The sequence below is a fragment of the Solenopsis invicta genome, chromosome 5 (genome assembly GCF_016802725.1).
Source record: "Solenopsis invicta isolate M01_SB chromosome 5, UNIL_Sinv_3.0, whole genome shotgun sequence".
NCBI lineage: Eukaryota > Metazoa > Arthropoda > Insecta > Hymenoptera > Formicidae > Solenopsis > Solenopsis invicta.
Genome location: NC_052668.1, coordinates 18,427,362 through 18,448,133, shown reverse-complemented (window position 1 = coordinate 18,448,133; position 20,772 = coordinate 18,427,362). Strand labels below are relative to the sequence as shown.

General features: G+C 38.4%; 1 protein-coding gene across 1 annotated transcript in view; it reads right to left on the bottom strand.

The window, feature by feature from the left end:
* The window catches only part of LOC105205751 (bifunctional methylenetetrahydrofolate dehydrogenase/cyclohydrolase, mitochondrial), a 78,195-nt gene extending 57,427 nt beyond the window's left edge, over positions 1-20,768 (bottom strand). Inside the window, exons 1-2 of the mRNA XM_011175249.3 lie at positions 20,451-20,768; positions 19,321-19,451 (exon numbers count right to left, since the gene is read on the bottom strand). The gene's annotated coding sequence lies outside the window, so the exon portion shown is untranslated. The remainder of the gene's footprint in view (positions 1-19,320; positions 19,452-20,450) is intronic.
* Positions 20,769-20,772: the final 4 nt, after the last annotated feature.

Here is a 20,772-nt window from a genome sequence, read left to right as displayed (position 1 = left end):
TATAGAGTGTCATAACTGTCACATAACGTACTTAGGGATGTATCGGACATACAGACTTTGCCAGTAAATAAAATTTGAAAAAGTGTTTATTAATATTTTTCATTTTTAATAACATATTTTTATAGTTTACTTACACTGTTATTAAAAAGTAAATTATTTTTTACAACATTAAGAAAAATCTCAATTTTTTGTGTAAGTACTTTACGTATTTAAGGTGATTTATACAAAGTTTTATTGTCTGTTTAGTTATTTTGCGAATAAATAAATTTTTTATCCAGATAGAAAATCGCCATCAAATTTTTTCTACTACTTTCAAGTGCAATATAAAATCTAATATACAATCTAATTTTTTAATAATTTTCTTAACGTTTTAAAAAATGTCATACTTTTTTTTTACACAATGGTTTTCTCAATAACGTATAAAATTTTCTATAAACCTGGACACGCGCGCGCGCGCGTGGTTATTATCAGGTAATCATTTCCAATAAATCCATTTATGGGTAGCGATTTATCGAGCAAAAAGAGATTAGCGCAAGCGTCGTTAATCGCCATACGGGAGATAATTGAATTTGGTTCGGCGAGCTAATCGCATTTTCGTAAAGAACCGGGCGATGAGAATGACCGAGGGATGAGCATTCTTGTTTGCTTTATAACGTAATTGCAGCAGAAAGTATTCCCCGCTTTAGATCACTCGGCGCGTTATGGCCCGGTGCAGCACAGCACCCCTCGTAAACGAGAGAAGAACACTCTCGTCGTCTTTCTCCACCGGCGCGAGGATTTCTCCCGCGGGTATAACTTTGGCGAGCGAAACGGCCCTGCGGATTATCTGAGGAAGTGCGAAGAGGCTTTTAACTCGGTATAATTTATTTAAAAGCCGAGGCCGAGGGGAGGCCGCCCGCGAAAAGGGGAATCTCTGAAGAAACAGCCTTAATTAGCACGGACTTTCTTACCACCGGGCAGATTCCGCCTTAATTTTCGCAGATGAAAACCGCGCGATTCGCCTCTTCTTCTCCGCGCTTTTTCTCTTCTCCGACCTCTCTCGTCCCCCACCTCTCTCTCTCTCTCTCTCTCTCTCTCTCTTTCTCTCCCTCGCGACTTCTATCGATACTCGTCCACGCCTTTGTTCCACTCGAGCACGTTTGACAATTCGCGACAAAGAAAAATTCCAATGTGTTGATTAAATCCTGCAATTAAGAATGGCGATGCTCAATCGAACGTCTATGCAGGATTTAGTTTAAATATAACAAAGTTTAAATATATAACACGGTTTTGCTCGATCTTGTTGAAATTGTGCAAAGGCTGTCTCTCGCGTTTATCGCAATATGCGAAATCGATTTTTTAGCTTGATGAAGATTTGATGAAAGTTATAATCAGAAAGATATTTAACATTGCAGATGAAAAAGTTTAGTTTCCGCAAGTTAAGATTCAAGAGATGGATAGTAACCTCTCTCTCTCTTTCTTTCCCCGTGGTTAATCTTTGGATTTTACTTGAAAAGAAATTTTATTTAACTTTATCACGAAAAATATACGGTGTTAAAAATTCAGAATCCGTAAGTAGTTCTTTCTCATCAGTTTTAAATGAATTTTATTATGCGCGATGAACAAGACTGTATTTCGCGGATTAGATGTGCCGGCGGTGTCTCACTCGCATTTTTCACCGACGACGCGTTACCCTTCAGATTTTTCAGGGACGGATCGGAAAGCTCGCTGCAAAAACGGCTAAACGCGACGGCTGTCGCGCACGTCTGACGACAACTATTCTCCTTAACAAAGTCAATTGACGGCGCTGCCGTAATGCACCGTCGCCTACTTTGGAAAATTTACTTTGAATTTTGCTCCCTTTACGAGCTTTTCCTTTCTACTTTCCACGGGACATTACGTCGTTCCCGCGCCCGGTGCCCTCGCGAATTACCTCGTCAGGTATTCAGCCCTCATACACAGCCATTTCGCAAATTCGATCTTCTCCGGTGCGCGAGAGACGCGGGGTGAGACCCCCTCGAGTTTCGAGCCGCTCTCTCGGCAGAGAGAAGGAGAAACAGGCGAGCGAGTCAGCCAGTCGCCAGTGGCGTAATGTTAAATTAAACCGACTTGCGACACATAAAACTGCGCCCGACGTTTGATTAACGCCGCACCGTAGCGCGAAAGGCTTGATATAAAAGAGATTATGCGCGCTAAAAATGATGTTATAAAAGAGATTACGTGTGAGAAATAAGAATCTCAGGATGGAGCTACTTTCTCAAATATCTTTTCTTTTTATAATTTTTGCAAAATCAAATAATCTGTCATCTTTTTAATATTTTATGATGTATCTTTAAAAGGCCGAGAAATATTCTTTGCTTTTTATAAATAAGTTATTCCACTTTTCACCTCGTGTAATGAGAAAGACTCTTTTAACGGAGAATATAAGCAAATTGATAGAAAATTTGACTCATTTACTAGGGGATTAATCGCATATATGCACATTATATTATCTACTAAAAATCGTTAGGAAGGATCATATGGAGATGGAAGCAGATAGTGAAACGTTCAGTCGGGAAGAAACTTTTCCCAGGATGCTGTCTTTTGTTTTAAAAGGCGGGAGACGCGAATCTGATCTGACCCAATCTGATTTCAGTCCACTCGAAGGACTATCGTGCAGACATAAGGTTTCTCCGCTACGGCAAAGTAAAAGAAGCAGCGAGAGATTGGGAGAAAGGTAAGAGAGAACGAGAGAGAGAGAGAGAGAGAGAGAGAGAGAGAGAGAGAGAGAGAGTGAACCGGAAATGAAGCTGCAACCTGCTACGACAAATGTTCGCCGTCATTGGCGATTGGTAGTATCTTTTATTGGATTCGATAATTTTCCACTTTTAAAAGAGAAATAATTGGAAAGTAAATAAAATGAAGCCGATAAAAATAAATGTGTAAAGTGAATTAACGAATTAAAGTAAATCTTTAATTATATTTTTATTTGCGAAATAACATACGCTTTAACTTACTGCAAATACCAAAATGTTGAAATTATGCAAATAGACGATAACAATACTTTTTTTCATTAAAATATAATTATCGTGTTCTTTTAATATTCATCGTTTCACTAATTTTACTGATTTGTTCGATTATACAGTGAATTAAATTTAGACATTCAGCGGTTTTCCGATTATCATATTTCCCATTTAATATTCCTTACTCCAGTAATATTCCCGATTCAGACTGGTAGAATTTAGATGGAATTTGTCAGACGGATGTTGATGCTTCTTCATTTGGTCTCACTTTGACTGACCAGCTATTTCTTATTGCAATGAAACCGCGCAGAACGCGGCTGTTCCTGCTGACGATAGGAAACTCGGTTTTCTCGAATATTCAACGTTCTGGTTTTGTCGTTACACGTGTCGCGTTAGACAAAAAGATATTAAAGCGATAGCTCATATTCTTGTTACCAAATAAATTTAATATTAGAAAAATAAGTACGATACACATGTCGCGTAATATTTCTGATGACATTTGTAGCTCAATTGTCCCATTTGTTGATAACGCATATCAAATTTGTCACTCAAAGTTACTAAAAAAAAAAACCAGTTTTTTTTTACCTGTAATAGAGGGGAAAAATACTGTTACTTCTATTTTTCATTTGACGTTTTCACGAATCTTGTTTGTCACGAATCTTACATTCTTAGAGTCTCGAAAGTTTTATACGTTTTGATTATAGCGGGCATAACGTTAGCGGAGCTTGTGCTATCTTAACTCGTTGCGGTCTTTTGTGAGGAATACCCGGTATATCACGACGATTCTGCCCAAGCACGCTTTTACGAGCGCCGCAAAAAAATTTATGACTCTAAGATGGAATTGGATCGCACAGTAAGCGTCCGTCGAATACTGATTACGCATTGCGTTACTTGCGCATGCCGTGGAGCTCGGTCTAGTAGGAAATATCTTTTTATTAAAAATATGTGCAAGCTGCCGCGATTTATCGAGCACTTCTGTGACTTCCCTCGTGAGAAAAAAAAGCAAAGAAACATATTTATTTCTATCTGATTGGACATCCGGCAAAATAAGCACCGGAAAAGCAGGTAACGTTAAAATTTCATAAAACAAGGTAACACAAAAATCGCGAAAATCTGTTCTCCAAACGCGACGAAATCCGCGCGTTAAATTCGCGGAGAGCACCAAATAGGTATTTGGAATTATCAAACTCCCGGTTTCGGTCCGGTTGGATATGAATCTTGGATATCGCTACGGCCCGCCGGGACAATATTATCGAGTAGTTAAATTCAGCGGTATAATATATTTCGAGCCAGCCAGCGGCTATTAAGTTCGCTCCGAACCTGGTACCGCAGGGCGAATTAATTAATAAAACCCGTTGTTCATTAACTAATTGACCAACGGGCAAAGAGCTTCGCTGAGAGATTTCGTTCCTGACGCGACATGTTACGCCGATCCCGGCGTGCGTGATTTAATAATTGTAAAAGACAACTCTGTGCAGATTGTATCACGACCAGTCTAGTGTTTACAAAAATATTAGGAATAATTAAATTTGATTTTTCGCGAGCCTTGCAAGACGTAGAGATATTCACATAAGCAGAGCTCAATTTTTTTTAATAAAAAGTATGATGCAAATTGCGATTTTGTTAATAGGTATGAAAATTTTAGAAAATATATAAATAGTAAGACAGTAAGATCTTGAGGGGACTGAATAAAGCTCATTTGATTTTAACTTTTTAAAAACTTTATCAATTACCTATTAAATATTTATTTTTAATAGAGGTTTTTTAAAAACAAAATTAAATAAGGTTTATTAAATTCAGGTTTTATATAAAATCTCTCGTGCTTTGCGACAAATGTTTAATTTTTTTATACAGTAAATCAGTGTATGTAAAAAGGAATATTATTTTGTAATAAATTTTTGACATACAAGAAATTTATTATATTTATTTATTATTTATTGTTTTTTCGTCATAAAAATTTTTAATGCGGCGTCATTTGTCAGACGCTTTAAACACGCTATTTATTCATTTACAAACACATCACGCGCATTATTTTGGCACGAGGTTTCACAGAAATTGCCAGCCGTTTCGCGTCATCACGGAAGAACATTTATACGGTTGTAAGTGGAAAGCCTGCTAACGATCTACAAACTAATATGTGTAATAGCACCGCACTGGCGCCGGGGCCAGTTGCCGGGACCATTTCCGCTTTTCAAACATGTTCTCAAACGCAACGGAACTATCCAATAACATTTACACTCTGCTCACGTGATTGCTCAAGATTTCCAAACTTTACTAAATACCACCGCGAGGCAAAGCCTCCGTTTCACGGAGAAGCGACTTTAAAGCTCTCCATTACATGCAGTTGACCTCGTTTGTCAGATTTCACTTGCGAATATTTAATGCACGTTATTCTGATGGGCGGATTTAATTTAGTGTGACATTTAAATTTGTTAAGATGCAAAATTATTTATATAACGTATGCTTGCGTATTCATATGTTTATATAAAACGCTAAACACGAAACTGATTTGTGGCGTAAACTGAAAATTTCGACGATGTGAGTTCGCATAACCCAGTTAAATAAATAAATTCACGAAAGCAATGTTTAATTCGTCGCTTATTCACATCGATGGTCAATATATATTCGAACGAACTCGGAAAATTATTAATAGTGATAATCCGAAGGTGTGCGTGTACGTCGCCAGATGGTGAGTTTAATAAGTCAAATTAAATTGGATTAAGAGGAACCATTCGCACGATGCAGGACCGAGAATTTTGAATATTATATCAGGAATTTTCTGCAGGTCCCTGTGCAGAAACAGCCGTGTAGCAGTTCAGCTACATCAGCCGGAATGGAGCGAAACGGGTCTTGCGAACAAAAGATTGTTCCTTTCACAATTGTTACAGCGTGTCTAACACGATTCTAATTAATATGCCGAAAGACTTTTTTTATTAAACTTTGTATTTGGACAGAGATTATGTAATGCAATCTTGACAATATCTTATTTTTTTTTTTAGAGAAGCCTTATTGCAACAGTTAACTAAGAGCTAATTAAATTTACTTATTCGAATGATTTATTTTTGGTATTTACGTAACAATTGTAACAGACATAATTGATTAATGCAATGTAATATTTAGTTAGATATTATTTGCAATAGGTGGAATAAAATCGATATATCGATTTTGCTTTAACAATTTGATTATTCAATACTAATTTTATCTTGAAATTTTCTTGTCTTAAAATAGAAGAAAAAATATTTGAAAAAATTCTTTATAACATTTGAAAAATATTTGCTTGATTTTTACTCTCTCTTTCTCTCTCTTACACAGTTTTATGCGTTATAATCCTAAATGTGCGTGACTTGTAAATATTTTTGAATATAAATCATACATGCAGTATTAATTAATTGCGCGATATTAGGTTGTTCGTGATAAAACGGGTTGACAGTAACATGTGATAATGTGCATTCCCTTATTTATTATTAATAATCGCATTTTGGAGAGGCACGAAACTCGATCGAAAATAGAGAACGATGACACATGGGTACGTTGTTACGGTATGCGTGCGTACTTTCAGAAACAGGCGTGTAAAACGTGCAAATCGGTTACATATTGTAATGGGGGCGTTTACGCGAGCAGGTACAAAATTCTGAAAGCGTAAATTAATTTCTCTCAGCCCCCCATTATCGAGAATCCGCGAGCAAGAGCATAATTTCGCAATTAATATTTACTTTTTTGCCTCTAATTATATTACGATTTCGTTTCGATAGCGCATCATGAAAATTCACACTCCGATAAACCCGTGATACGTGCAACGTATCAATTTCGCAAAAATTAGCTTGTCCGGTTAGTCGAAAGTGGTCGAAATTGGAAAAAAGGAAGGAGACCCGGCAATTGGCGTGTTTTCGTTAATTGAATTTTCAGCCGCTTCATTATCAGCGCTGGTTGCTAGCCCGTTGATATTTTTCCAATCGCGCTCGTCCGCTCACGCTCGCGTTTTCCTTCGTTTTATTTTATTTTTATATATATATTTTTTTTCACTGTAAACGAACGCGCGCGCGCGCGGTCAGTAATTAAAACATAGAAAGTGGATACGAGTGGAGAATCGCAAGAGGCCCTGTGGACAATGAAATAAAGATATACGAGAAAAAATGTTCGATACCTCTGTATTAATCTCCATTAATTGTCTGTTGGACTGCACGTAAGTGTTTTGAATTAATTGCTTTTTTAAATAGAATAATCAAGATTCTTTAGAACTTGTAAAACACAATTTCCTTTTAAATAGAATTTAATAAATTTTCAGGCTTCTTAAAATTATATAAAAGTCAATTGAAACGACGATTGAAAGCTTTGATCTCAAGTTTCTTTTAATTTTTTTTTCAGTTTAATTGTAATTTTACTTTCTATATTCTTTCTAATAACGATAGCTTTATAATATATCTTTAGAATACCTATTATTTAACACCAAATCAAATTAAAACTCTTCCGTAACAATTGGTCGATGCGTGTGAAACGAAAGAAATTTTATCGCAAGGGAAAATATCGTACACGTTTTCCCGAATTGAGCAATCACCGTAATGTGCGTTACACCATAGACATTGCACAAATACGATGTTAACGCAATGTTGTGTTACGCCGGAGCGGTGCGAATCGTCCGGTGAAAGCGACGAGAACCTTGCGAATTTGTTCTTGCTCCACGCGAAATCGACGTCGATCACTTTTCCTCGTTTCACGATCGCAAAGTTTTTACGCAAAAATCACATTTCAGGAACTGGCCGCACGCGCAAGTCGGATACGTCGGCTACGTCGAGTACGTTGTGAGAGCGATCGGGCGCGAAATTGCTCAAAGCGATAAGCTTAAATGCGAAATTCTCCTCGCGGTACGAACAAGGAGAGGTTTCGAGGGCGGCTCGTGACCGCCACTAGTTTCGATCGTAATCGCGCAACGATACGCCACGGTTGTCCGACCATATCAATCACATCAGAAGCGGCCCAGTCGATTCCGCGCGTTACCACAATAGTGTTTCCACGAGATTATTGCCACGTTACACTGGTGTGCGCGAATAACACCCGACGCATTTTGACGATACACTTTATCGCGGCTTGCATGCTCCACTGTAATTCCGCATCCTTCTCGGTCTTGGGAAGGCTTCCCTTTCGCAACGAATAAATAAGTAAACCGCCATAGAGTTGATTTGACGCCATTTTTACGAGTTTCTTTAGAATATTGCGGCTCTCCGATGATTTCCCTAGACCCTTTCTCGATCTTTTCATCAAATTATTAATGACTTTATCATTTTCTCGATAACAACAATTTAATACGTAATTTCTAATATTAAAATAAGTAATTTTCGTTGATTTTATAATTTCTCTACAGAGAGGCAGAAGAGGATTTTTACTGTAAAAAAAAGTAAATCTTCATTAAAAAAAAAGAGTAGAAGAAGATCTCTCTCTGTTGAAAAATTCCAAAACTTCGGACGGTGAAGCCCCCGTCCATCTTAAATTCTTCACGATGCGAAATAACTTATAACAACGTCGTGGATAAAACACTTCTTCTTTCACCATCCCCTTCCTACTCGCGCTCGATCGTTGGAATTATTGACGAGCCGCGGATTATATCGAAGGTACGAAAGGGGGCGAAGACACTAGGAAGAGGAACGCGTATCCGTTCAAGAGCGGGGAGGGAGCGCAAAAAGACGCGCCCTTAAAAAATAAACGAACAAAGACGAGGAGAAAAGGAGGAATAAGGCGAGGAAGAACGAAGCGCACACGCGCGCGCGCGCGCGCGCGCGTCGATAGGAATGGCGACTGCTTGATACACCGTGCACATCGGATAAATTTTCAATCGGACAAATTCTGAAAGGGTCGCTACTGCACCCTCCCTTTTCCTCTTCTTGTTCCCTCGCCAACTCCTTCGAGCCCCCGCACACGACCGAGCAAGTTTAAAAATCGATGCAGTCTCGAGGAACCTTCTTCGTCTTCTTCCTTTTGCGTTTTCTTTCCTTTCCTCTCTCTTTCTCTCTCTCTCTCTCTTTTTCTTCGTCCCTCCTTCTCGATTTCATGGGGGGTGAAACCGTCCTTCCTTTCCTCTATCGGGTCTCCTTTTCTCCGTCTCGTGAATAGGAAAAGAACGTATACATACTGGCCAGATACGCGTACGATGGGCGATATAATACAGTCCGATAAGCGTGCGCTCCCTTTCGTCGCTTCAATACGATTTTTGGTAGACACGATTGGAATTCGAATACATATAGAGTTTCCCCCCTTCTGTCTTTATTTTTATCGGATCGGACGGCACTTTTATTCTTACACAACTCACGTAAGGTGTACGTTAAATATTAATCATTAATTTTACGTGCTGAAATAAATAGTAACGCAATTTAACAATTCGTTTGGTAAAATTTCAAGCACATTTCGCTACCGCTATAGATCGAGGGAACGTGCGTATTATTTTTACGGTCCGTTGCCTCACGGCCTGGATCTGTATTTTTAATGCTTGCTGGGAGTACCTTTGGGGGATTTTCCAGTTTGATACATCGCATATGCGCCGCCGAGATCACGAGCCGCAGAATTGCAAATCGAAAATACGTATCCATTTTTTTCCTCCGAGCCTCGGTCTCTACGTTCACCGGTGTGTGTACACACGTGTGCGCTAAGACGAAGCTCGGAGGTATTGGATGTGGTTCAGGGCGTCGAAATTCCGAATGCGGGCCACGTAGACGCTAAAACGCCCCCATGATTCAATTCGCATCAGCCATCCTCCCTCGTCCCCTCCTTTCATTCCCCACCTCCTCTTCCTCCTCCGATCGTTTCCCCGCAACCTCCTCGCGTGCACATCTCCGGGAGAGCTCGCGAGTTTCATCCCGGCGCGAAGACATTCCCGAGCGTGTCAACCCATGTGCTACTTACCGCGATTGTCTACTCTCACCCTTCTATGGATCCCCCTTCCTCCTCTCTCGCGGCGGAAATTTTCCTTTTACGGCCCTTCGCGGGGGATGCAATTTCTATTTTAGGAGCACCGATCGAATGCATTTAGGCGCCGCGCCACCGGAGTTGGAGCGGGCCGAAGCAGGATGGTGCGCGCGAGAGGACTCACTTCAACTCTCGGGGATCGATATGCGGCAGCTCGGACTCGTAAACTATCGCGTATCTACACAGGCGCGCGCGGCCCTGACACTTTGAAGCCACTCGAAGAAAAGAGGCTTGGAAGCGATGGTGCGCACGTGGACGACGTGGATGTGAAGAGAGTGACTCAACTTATAAAATAAGTCGGCTAAAAACGAGAGTGTTGTGCGCTTGATAGATTTAGCTTTATCCTCCGGTCTGATATACAGCGGCAACTGAACCAAATCCAAATTTTATTAGGGTAAAACACGTAATGGATACTCAAATGGAATATTTTATCATCTTCATTTGAAGCTCCATTCGTGAAAACCCCTTTATCCTCAACAGCTTTGTAATTCGAACTCTATTAATAATTGTGATTAATAAAAATCACGTGCAAATATCACACGAGGAATAATGTTAACTTAAATTTCCATTAATCCATTAATTCATGTAATTATTTTTTTTTTATCTAACGTATGTTTACTTTTCAGACATAGAAATATTGATTCCATTTGCATTGCAGGTTTGATATTACGACACAACGTACTAGTGGAGTAATTAAATTCTAAATATTCACGAACCGGCACACACATTTAACAAATAAAAAAACAGTGCTTCGTGCCAGTAACACGGTCAGTTAATTAATTGGGAAAATGATCAATTTGATAATTAATGAATTGAAACTCAATTGAATCGATAACGACCAAGTTACGGAGATGCGACGTACGTTAATTCTGTATGGAAATGGGACGTAATTAAACAAACTAATATATGTATATGGGTCATTAAAATTGATAGAATCGTAATGTTACTCGTGTGTACACAAGTAAATCATATTCAGGCATTGATGAAAAATTCCATCAAAGAAAAAAAAAATGTATTTATCTCTTCGTTGAAAACACATTTCGTTAATGCAAAAAATTTTCTCATTTTCATTTAATGGATGTGACACGTGTAATGTAATATGCATCGAGATTTCTGTTTGCGGGAATAATCAGACACCGAATCATGCAGAATGAATTGTATTCAGAAACGCGTTACATTCGGTTTGAAAATTTTTACGGTAAACGACGCACTATGCTGCGAAGAAACGAATGGATTAGCTTCCATTTTCGCGCGCGAACGCCGTGTATGGCGAAAAAAAAGTAACATACGCGTACGGAATACACGTGCCGGCCGGGTATATATGGAACTCATCGTTCCCAAGCTATTTCGCAAGTCCGCCCAATCGTAGAACTATTTTGTTGTACGTGGCTGGATTCGGAATGAAATTTTCCTTACTTCTGGTGCTTGTCAAAATGCCCGGAATTGTTAAGATGGGGTTTACGCTAAGTCGACGACGGTGTTTACGAAAAGGGAATTCACTCTGCGTTACACGAGAGAAACTTTCGAGGTCTTGCTACTAGCATTTCTCTTGTCGCTAATAATTTTAATATAAAAAAAAAATATCTTGATGTTACAATATTTTTAAAAAATATATACGTCGATATTAATTCGTGAACCTCGAGCGTGGTACAGAATTCATCGGTCGAAATTGTTAGAGAATTGCGAATAGATCGCCCGTATCGGGATTGTAACACCAGACGGTCTGTGTTATTTTGCGGTCGCAACGTAAATATTATTTTTCGTGAAATTTGAGGTAGCAAAACATATTTTGGGAAAAAAAGAGCGCCGCGCGAAATTTAGTTGGCAGCGCTACAAATCTGAAGTGTTTTCTTTATGCAAACGGCGCAACGATGGACGAAACTTGAGATTCGAGAGATTGTTCGAGTATGGAGAAACGTGCCGCGGTCGATGTGAAGAAACCAAGTAGGATTAATAACGAAACGAGTGTCGAAGGGTGTAATATCGAAAAACTTGCGAATGTACACAGGTTACTTTCCAAAGTAAAATGGCAATTTGCGCAAGGGATGACAACGTTGCGGGACGAGGGCAACGACGATGGAGTGGACTGAGGACGGAGGTGATACGAATTGATTCGTAGGGAGACGAATGAAAGCTCGTCCGAGGTCTCGTGAAAGGGATGAAACGCAAACTTTTCAACGACCTGGTGTGGAGCGCGCGATTTCTTCCCCATCGGACTTTCTCCTCCTCTTTCTGTTCCAACCCTTTTGCGCGAACGACGCTTCCGGATAGACTCCTTGAAAAGGGCAACGGTATTTTCTGACTTTCCTTCGGTAACGGCGCTACCTGCATATTAAAATCTCGTTAACGCCGTCGCTCAAAATTATCTTACGCCCTTTCTTTTTTCTTCTCGCCGACTTTAATGCGTAGCCGCCGGGTAAGCTGTAATCGATGCTAGAAAAGAAAAGCAGCCCGCACTTTCCTTTACTGTGCCTCAGCGAGCGTGCGAAATTGGAATGTGAGTTTATAGAGAGAAATTGGAGTAATTATGTTTGTAAAAAATTACGATTCTGCTCTTTTTAAAAAAGTCCGTCACGATGAGGTAATTAAATGTTGCAGATATTAATCTCGCCATTGGTAAATGCGCTTTCCAATGGGGACATTTCAAAAATCGCACGTACATAAAAAAACAAAATCCGAATTAATTCTTCATTAAAGATATACCGCTGAATATTTCATAGAATTCTTAACAAAGAGATGCGTATAATTTATTACATTTGTATGAAATTACGGACAATTATTTTATTTAATAAATTTTGTCGTTCCATATCGTTATATTCTGTATATGGATACGAACGGTAAACATATTATGCAGGCTAACACACCGAATAACGCTGCCTAACGTTACGCGATCCGTCGGATGGCTGCTTGTCAATTGATAAGGACGGCCAATCAAAATTAATGCGGCCGTCGTTAACGACGGCGGTGTCGAACTTTCTCCAAGGTCCATTCGTCTCTTTCGCAAAGATCGGACTTGGTCTCAGGTTCAGGAAACCCTGGGCGAAACCCTGCGGCCCTACCGCGGGAATATCCGGACGTTTGTCAAACGTTTTCTTGCCGCGACTTGTCGGAATCGGCCCCGACAAATTGGCTAGGGCGGCAAAAAGCGATACCGAGCTTTCGGCGTGTCTGTATATGTCCCACGGTTGGTCGGCTGTTACGGAGAGCGAATCCCTTTCGTCGCTTTTTACATGGGCCTGGCAAACTCTCACGCGGCAGCTCGCGCGCGCAAGATTTCTCTATTACGCGTAATGAAACGACGCGGTTACATCCGAAAACACGACGGCGGGGACGGTTAAACGAGATAATTCATAGCCGCCGCGGAGAATGGACGAGTTCTAGTTGTTTTGATACGGAATAGCGGAAAGCTTGCTGAGAAATTAAACACAATTATCACGACTATGCTATCTTATACATGATATTTTAGCAACCTGATTTTTTAAAAAGGTATTGAATTGAGAACTATGTTTTAGTTAATTTCATAATTTAATTTGAACAAATATGGATTGGTTAAAAATATTTTTTTAGATATTAAATATTGAAATGTATATAATAATCAATAATGAAATAAATAAAATTTAATACATAATTGTGTAAAACTTGTAAAATAATAATGTATTTAAGTAATTTCATCTCTGATCGTAAATTTAGCAAATTTTTTAATTTATTAATGTTTCTATATTTTAATACATAAATACATGCTTTTCGTCTATCTAAACATTTTTTATTCATATTATTCTCAGATTTGTCAATTCAAAATTAATCTGCAGTTTATTTATGAGAAATGTTTTAGAAGGTAATTCTCCCGTCAATTAATGTCAGATAAATTTATAATGTTTCTTAAATTGTGATATATATATATATATATTCATATATATATTATCAAATTTATATTATACTACTAAATATAAAAATTATTAATTTCTTAAATTTAATATACTTAAAAAACCAGAAGTGTTTAAATAATAAGAGATCTTAATATCTTATTAGGAGTACAGATTTATCATAAATAATATCAAGAGGAAAAATTACAGTATGTAAAAAAAACTTAAAAAAATTCTGATTCTGATTACGAAGAATAGTTGAGTTTTCTAGTCTTGATTGTCAGGTATCAATCGGCGGTCGTCGCGAGAGGGTGGGAGTCAAACTGGGAGAAAGTAGGACGATCTTATGAAAGCGGGAGAACTATGCTCATAAAAGTCGACTTCGAACTTTACATCCAGGATTGAGGCTCGAGTTTGGTTTGACACATCACAGGAAAGTTATAATTCGGCTTCAATTTGGCACATTTGGTTGAAGAAGTTCGGAACCTCGCCTCGCCTCGGAACGCGCCGCGGAACTTTATATTCACGGTCGATGTAGGTAAAATATACGCGTTTACTGACGATGTTTGAATTAATAATTTTCGTCACCGATAAGCGATCGACTTTCAGCCAAGTATCGGCAAAGTTTACCAGTTTTCTTTTCTGTACCGCTATTTATATCGAAATATATGCATCGCCATCCGTTCAAGGATAAATCACCGCACATTATAACTCCTTTTCTTTCTGGGAAAATTTCTTATTAATCGGAAAGCTTGCATATATCATCCCTCCCTTGTAAAATTCATCACGGAAAATCTCTTCTCCCTAGTTTCTAGTTGGGTAATTGTTGAGTAATACCTTAAGTGTCAAGGCTAGAACGTTTTACCAACGGCTTATTCCTAGCCGCTCCATTTATTACGGCCGCAAATTTATCACGGTTGCGAATTTGTCGCTGCGGCGACGAATTTCGCAAACGTGGGTCGAGTCTACGCGTTTCTGCCGATGATGGTTCGCGTGCCCTCCTGCCTCGCAAGGCAGAGGATAGGTCATGCGTGTGTACGTGTGTATATGTACGTATGTGTATGTCGCAGCGCACGTGCGAGGACTGCAAACGCAGGACGAGGCTTAATAATGGTGGAAACTCGCGGCCTAACATTCCAACGTGACCGCTGGCATACGCGGTTAGCACACCTGAGGGATTTTGAGTTATGACCGGAAACGACGGTGGCGGCGGCGGTCAGGCAGACGCAGGAGGCGACGCAGGTGAAACGAAGGGTCGTGTGGGTCGGGCGGCACGAGGGACCAGTGGACGGGATGGCGGGCTCGCGCTTTGGGATTGCAGACGAAGGAGAGCAGGTCGAGGACGTTAACGCGGTGACGCGCAACATCCGTGTCGCCTACGAGCTGGCATTAATTATTTCATATCCAGAACTCAATTTCCCGTCTGGCTAGACTAGAGTCAATTCTGTCCTTCACCGGCGCGCGAGTGGATCACAAAACGACATTAATATCGAAATATCTATGATTTACCCAAAGCGATTCTTCAATAAAATGGAAACGTAAATTACTAGAAACAAATTGAGTGCTCCTGGTACACGTAAATTTATATTACGAGAAGAACAGTTCTGCTCGAGTATTTAAAAATTTAACTAGTTACAGATCTGAAAATGATTTAGTTGGTTCATTAAAATAATTACGAGACGCTTAAGCATAACGAGCAATGCTGTAAAAAATTTGAACAAACCAGCAATGTCAACTTGAGCATTCTTTATAATTATTTTAATAGTCTAACAAAATTATTTTCAGATCTGTATACACCGTGGAAAAAAATTTCTTGAAAAATTAAAATATTTAGTCTGATACGTTCAACTAAACGTTAGGTTGATTCAATAATTATTTTACTGCACAAAAAAGTACAGTTTACGTCAAACATTAATATTTTTTAATCAAAAATTAACTAAACCTATATTAACTAGACCAATAGTCAGTTAAATGTGTCGGATTAAATATTTTAGTTCTTAAACCATTTTTTTCCTCAGTGTAGCTAAATTTTTAGATACTCTAGCAAAATCGTTTTTTCCCGTGTACGTATAAATGTTGCAAATGTACATGATCAGGAATTTAAATTTAACCATCAACGATGCAGCATTTGTGACAGACATAATGCGAGATGTACTCGCTTGTAACACGCATTAGCGAGCGTCCTAATCGGGAGAATTCCCGTGAAAGTACGATTAGTAGCGAGCGAACCGTTATTCGCTAGTATCGTGGGAAGATCATCATGTATCAGTAATCCACTGTGCTCGACGACGAAATTGAAATCTAGAAACAGTGCTGGGCGTCGAGCTAATTACGTCTGCCACCGCCGATGTATCGGTCGTCGTCGACGAATATTGCAGCTCGGTGCTATCCAGCAGTCGGCGACAATTATTGGCTCGATTGTAAGTATCTTCGCGCGTAATTGGGCTGTCAGTGAAGCACTTGCACAGTCAATTATCGCGGAAAAGACACGATTGGGCTCCGCCGCGCTTCGAACTTTACCGCTCGCGTGTAACTCACGGCAACAAGTGGAATTTATTAAGTACAACTGCGTCAATCTTTCATTTCAAGTTATTAGAAAATTGAGATCTCAAGTTAAGTCGAAAACAATTGCGCCTTCCCTACAACTTGTCATTAAAGCAAACGAAAAGAATCGATTTATTGTACGTAAGAATATATAAGTGAGACGTTTAAATGAAACAGTAGGAGAATACAAGGCAACGGTTTCAAGAAATGCGTTTTCAAAGGCGGTACGAACAACAGCTGCGAATTTCATTATCAGCGAATTAGCTGTACCGCCGAATTACGGTACACTTCGATGTACATCGTCCCGCACTTCAAAAGTTCTCCCGTTAAAAGCCGGCACCGTTCTTTTACGGCGGGTCATTAATGATTAATTGCCTTTCAACGTACGGCGGCCAGGATCAATCGATCGCGATCGACAGCAACCCTTTCCTATTTCTCTCTCTCTCTCTCTCTCTCTCTCTCTCCGTCCATCTACTCTGCTCCTCGACGCTCGACTCGCATTTACCACTGATGGTTTTGCACGCAATTTGGAGTCACGCCAGGATGTGGTTTCCCACGACCATCATGGGAGGAGGATACCGTGGGAGGTGTACCGAGCGGAGCCGGATTGTGAGATGGAATAGAAGATAGGCAGTCCGATCGGCTTCTGGACGCGCGGATGCAGCGTATTTGAGCGGATTGCCAAGTGGCTGCCGTGCCGCATTCCATAGAATCCGACGGTCCGCCATTAAGTTTCCGTTCAATTGCAGATTAAGGCTTACTTCCGACGCGTTTTAAAACGATCTGCCACGTTTGTGAATTTTAATTTCATCCGCCTCCATTGATTCTGACTTCTCATCTAATTCTATTCGTATTTCGAATACCATTATTAAGTACATACTAAAATTTATTAGATATTAAAATATCCATCATTTCTAATATATTTTCTCGTTCAATTGAGTCATCTCCATCATCTCGTTCAAGAGAATAAAACAAATAATAGAGATTATTAAAATAATAGTTGAAGATGTAGAGGACATTTCTCAAACATTAAGAAAAATATAAAAAAATTATGGATTGTTTTATATTGCATTTGAAAGTAGGAGGAAAAATTTTGCAGCAATTTTCTATCTGGATAAACAATTATTACAATAAGTAAACATGTGTTTTAATGAAAATATAATTAATAATAAAATAATGAAAAAATCTAAATTTTTTTATATAAAAACTTTAAATATTTATAATGATTTACGTAAAATTTTATTGCAATGTAGAAATCAGTTCTGTAAACAAAATTTATTTATTTATAACTAACTAAATAAAAAGATAATCACAATAAAACTTTGTATTATATAAATCATCTTGAATACTTAAATAAAGCATTTACACAAAAAAATTGAGATTTGTTTTAACATTGTAAAAAATAATTCAACTTTTAATAACAAATAAAGTAAATAAACTATACTACACTAAATATGTTATTAAATAAAAATATAGTCTTAGTCATAACTTTTAAATAAATATATTTGAAATGTTAGTATTAAACACATTTCTAAATTTTATTTACTTTGCAATAACTGCCCGATGCATCTTTAATATACATGTAACATATTGAAAGAAATTTATATAATTTATTCAAAAATGTTTAAATTTATTCTATTTCTTCAGTACAAAAGGGCAAATTTAGTGAAGAAAGCAAAATTTTTCATAAATTGTGGATGTGCTTTTCTAAGGAAACCCGAGGATTTATTTACTTCGAAATGCTATCTAGAAAATCACGTGAGAAACTCATGAAGCGACTTCTTGGCTCCAGGAAGGATTTAAACAAGAGCTTCTCACTCATGGCGGTGCTTCATGCGCGTCCGCAAACCATTCACGGGGTCTCTCGTGTGTGCGATGTTTTTGCGAAATGTTCAGCGTATGTTTGCGTGGTTGGCCTGCAGCTATAGACGTACGTAGATGTGCTCACCTACGAACATATGCATTCTACCTCGCGTTTACCACGTTCGTTTGCAGGTTTGCGCGAGCTGAACGCAACTTCACCACAAAGAACATCCGTGTCGTAAAAGCCATTAAAGTTGCCGAGAGAGTATATTAATTTCCTTAGTATTATCCCTACAATAATATTAATCCCCAGGAAATTCCCGAACCTTCAAATATCGAAATTTCTAATCGCGTCAGAATTCATGTAAAAAGAAACGTGTTAAAATAAATACTGTGTTCAACTATGACGACACCCTACCATTCTTACTTCACTTTGATTTGCACCGATCCTCATTCTCGTGCGATACTCACGTGCACACACGAATCTATGCAAGCTGGCATACGCATACTCAGAGGGAGACAAAGGGAGGATATGAAACATCCGGCAACGGGGATACCGTTAAAATGTCGCCTTCGGGTCTCCTCGCAAAGCTACCGACTAAGTCATCATTCCACGTCCCCTTTTCAGCTTGCAAGATTATTCTTCTTAGGAGGGATAAATATATATATGTATACAGCAATGCGGCGCAACGGATTCGAAGGAGAGGGTAGTTGCGAGGGAGAGGGTAGTTGCTAAGAAATTTTATGACACTGAAAAGTACGCTGTGAAATCCCCGCGACGTGCTTAAAAACTCGTTCGGAGATCGTCGCGAATTGTGCCGAGGGTTTTGGTACGCGAGGTCTCATATCTACATGTCGCGCCGTCGCGATTACAACTAACGTACATTATTTAGAATTGCATTTAATTAATTTCGATCCGTATTATTAAAATTTTATAAAAGGTTTAATTACATTTCTTTCTTTTGCGTTATAATTATCCAATCAAGATGTTAAAATGAATTAAAATGAATTATAAAATGAGCGAATTAACTGAGCGAGTTAAAATAAAAGTCGACGAACAATAATAGGTATTCTCAATGCTAAATTTAAAATAACTTTCTTTTCTCTTTCTATAACCTTCGCTTTTCTCTCGTCGGAGAAACGGGAAGGTAGTAAAATCATGTAAAGTACGGTACCTCTAAGCAGCAATTGGTGGTCGCTTAAGGGACAAGTTGAAGCTCTCGCTACTTCCTTCGCAAGTATCCACCGGCCGGTCGACGTAAGTGAAAAGTTCGCTGCATTCTGGACCACGCAGGTTGCTGTTGTTCTGAAACAAAACATATGCCTCAATTTACAGAAGAAAATATGTGTAGATAGTAGATACACTGAAAGAAAAATTTGTTAAAAAATTAAAATATTTAATCCGATTGTTCAACTAAATACTGAGCTGGTTTATTTAATTCTTGATTAAAATATTTTAATAAATGAATAAATTATACCTTTTTTTGTGCAAATTTAAACGTTTAAACGTTCATCTTTTGATAAAAAACGTTATTTTAATAATTGCTAAATTAACTCAATATTTAGTTAAATGCATCGGATTAAATATTTTTCAACAATTTTTTTGAATGTGTAATAATAAATTCGATATAATATTTCGCGTTTATTTTTTGTATTGTACAAAATAATCGTATGCATGAATAATCACGTCATTTCAGATGTAACAATTTTGCAATTGCATTCATGAGAGAACTGTTTTTTTTTAATCATAAGCTGGAAGTTAATTAAAATCGAAGATCTCAATTGAGATATTTTATCAAATCGTCAATTATCAATAATATAATTGGTCAATTTGTTATTGATTTTTACTTTGGATGCTATTTTTTATTCACAATTAACTTGCGTCTTTTACTATTGTTGAGAAAAAATTTTTTAATCATTTAATAATATTATTAAATTTATTAAATTATTTTCTTAGATTAAAAAATCTGAATATTTTGAATATAAAAACAGTCTAATCAACTATTTTCTAAACTGAAAAAAAATTACCCGATTAAAAATTATTTCTGTATTTTATTTACATAAATGCTTCAATTCAGAAATTTTTAACTTGCAAGTAAATATGCTACTATTTGTCTATTGAGTAAATAACTTTTTTCGTATTAAGTAAAATTGATTTGTTTTACATTTTTTCACTCAGTGTGAAAGATGTGAATTTTTGAATATTTCAAACCAATCCTTTCGTACCAACAGGTACGAAAGGATTAAAACGTCACCTATCAAGCTTCTATGCACTTACCGACTGTACCGTTCTACGCGCACTTACCAATTGTAACATTTTTGATGAATCTGGATTCGTAATTGTATCACGTTCCACGATCGAATGGGATGAGCAACGATATCGCGAAAGGAGACGCGTAAGATGCGCGGCAATAATCCGTCTAAGATTAATTGCGTGACGCGAGGGATGGAGCGCGCTTAACCTCGCTTCTCATCTCCGAGGCACACCGTCTCGTACTGATGTTATGACAAAGCTCTATCGCACGCACGTACTGTTATTCGCGTACACACCTCGCGCACGACGACGCCCGTTATTCACTCGCTACTCTCGCGTAAACAAGGTCATGTATGTTGTGTCGTTCGCGCGG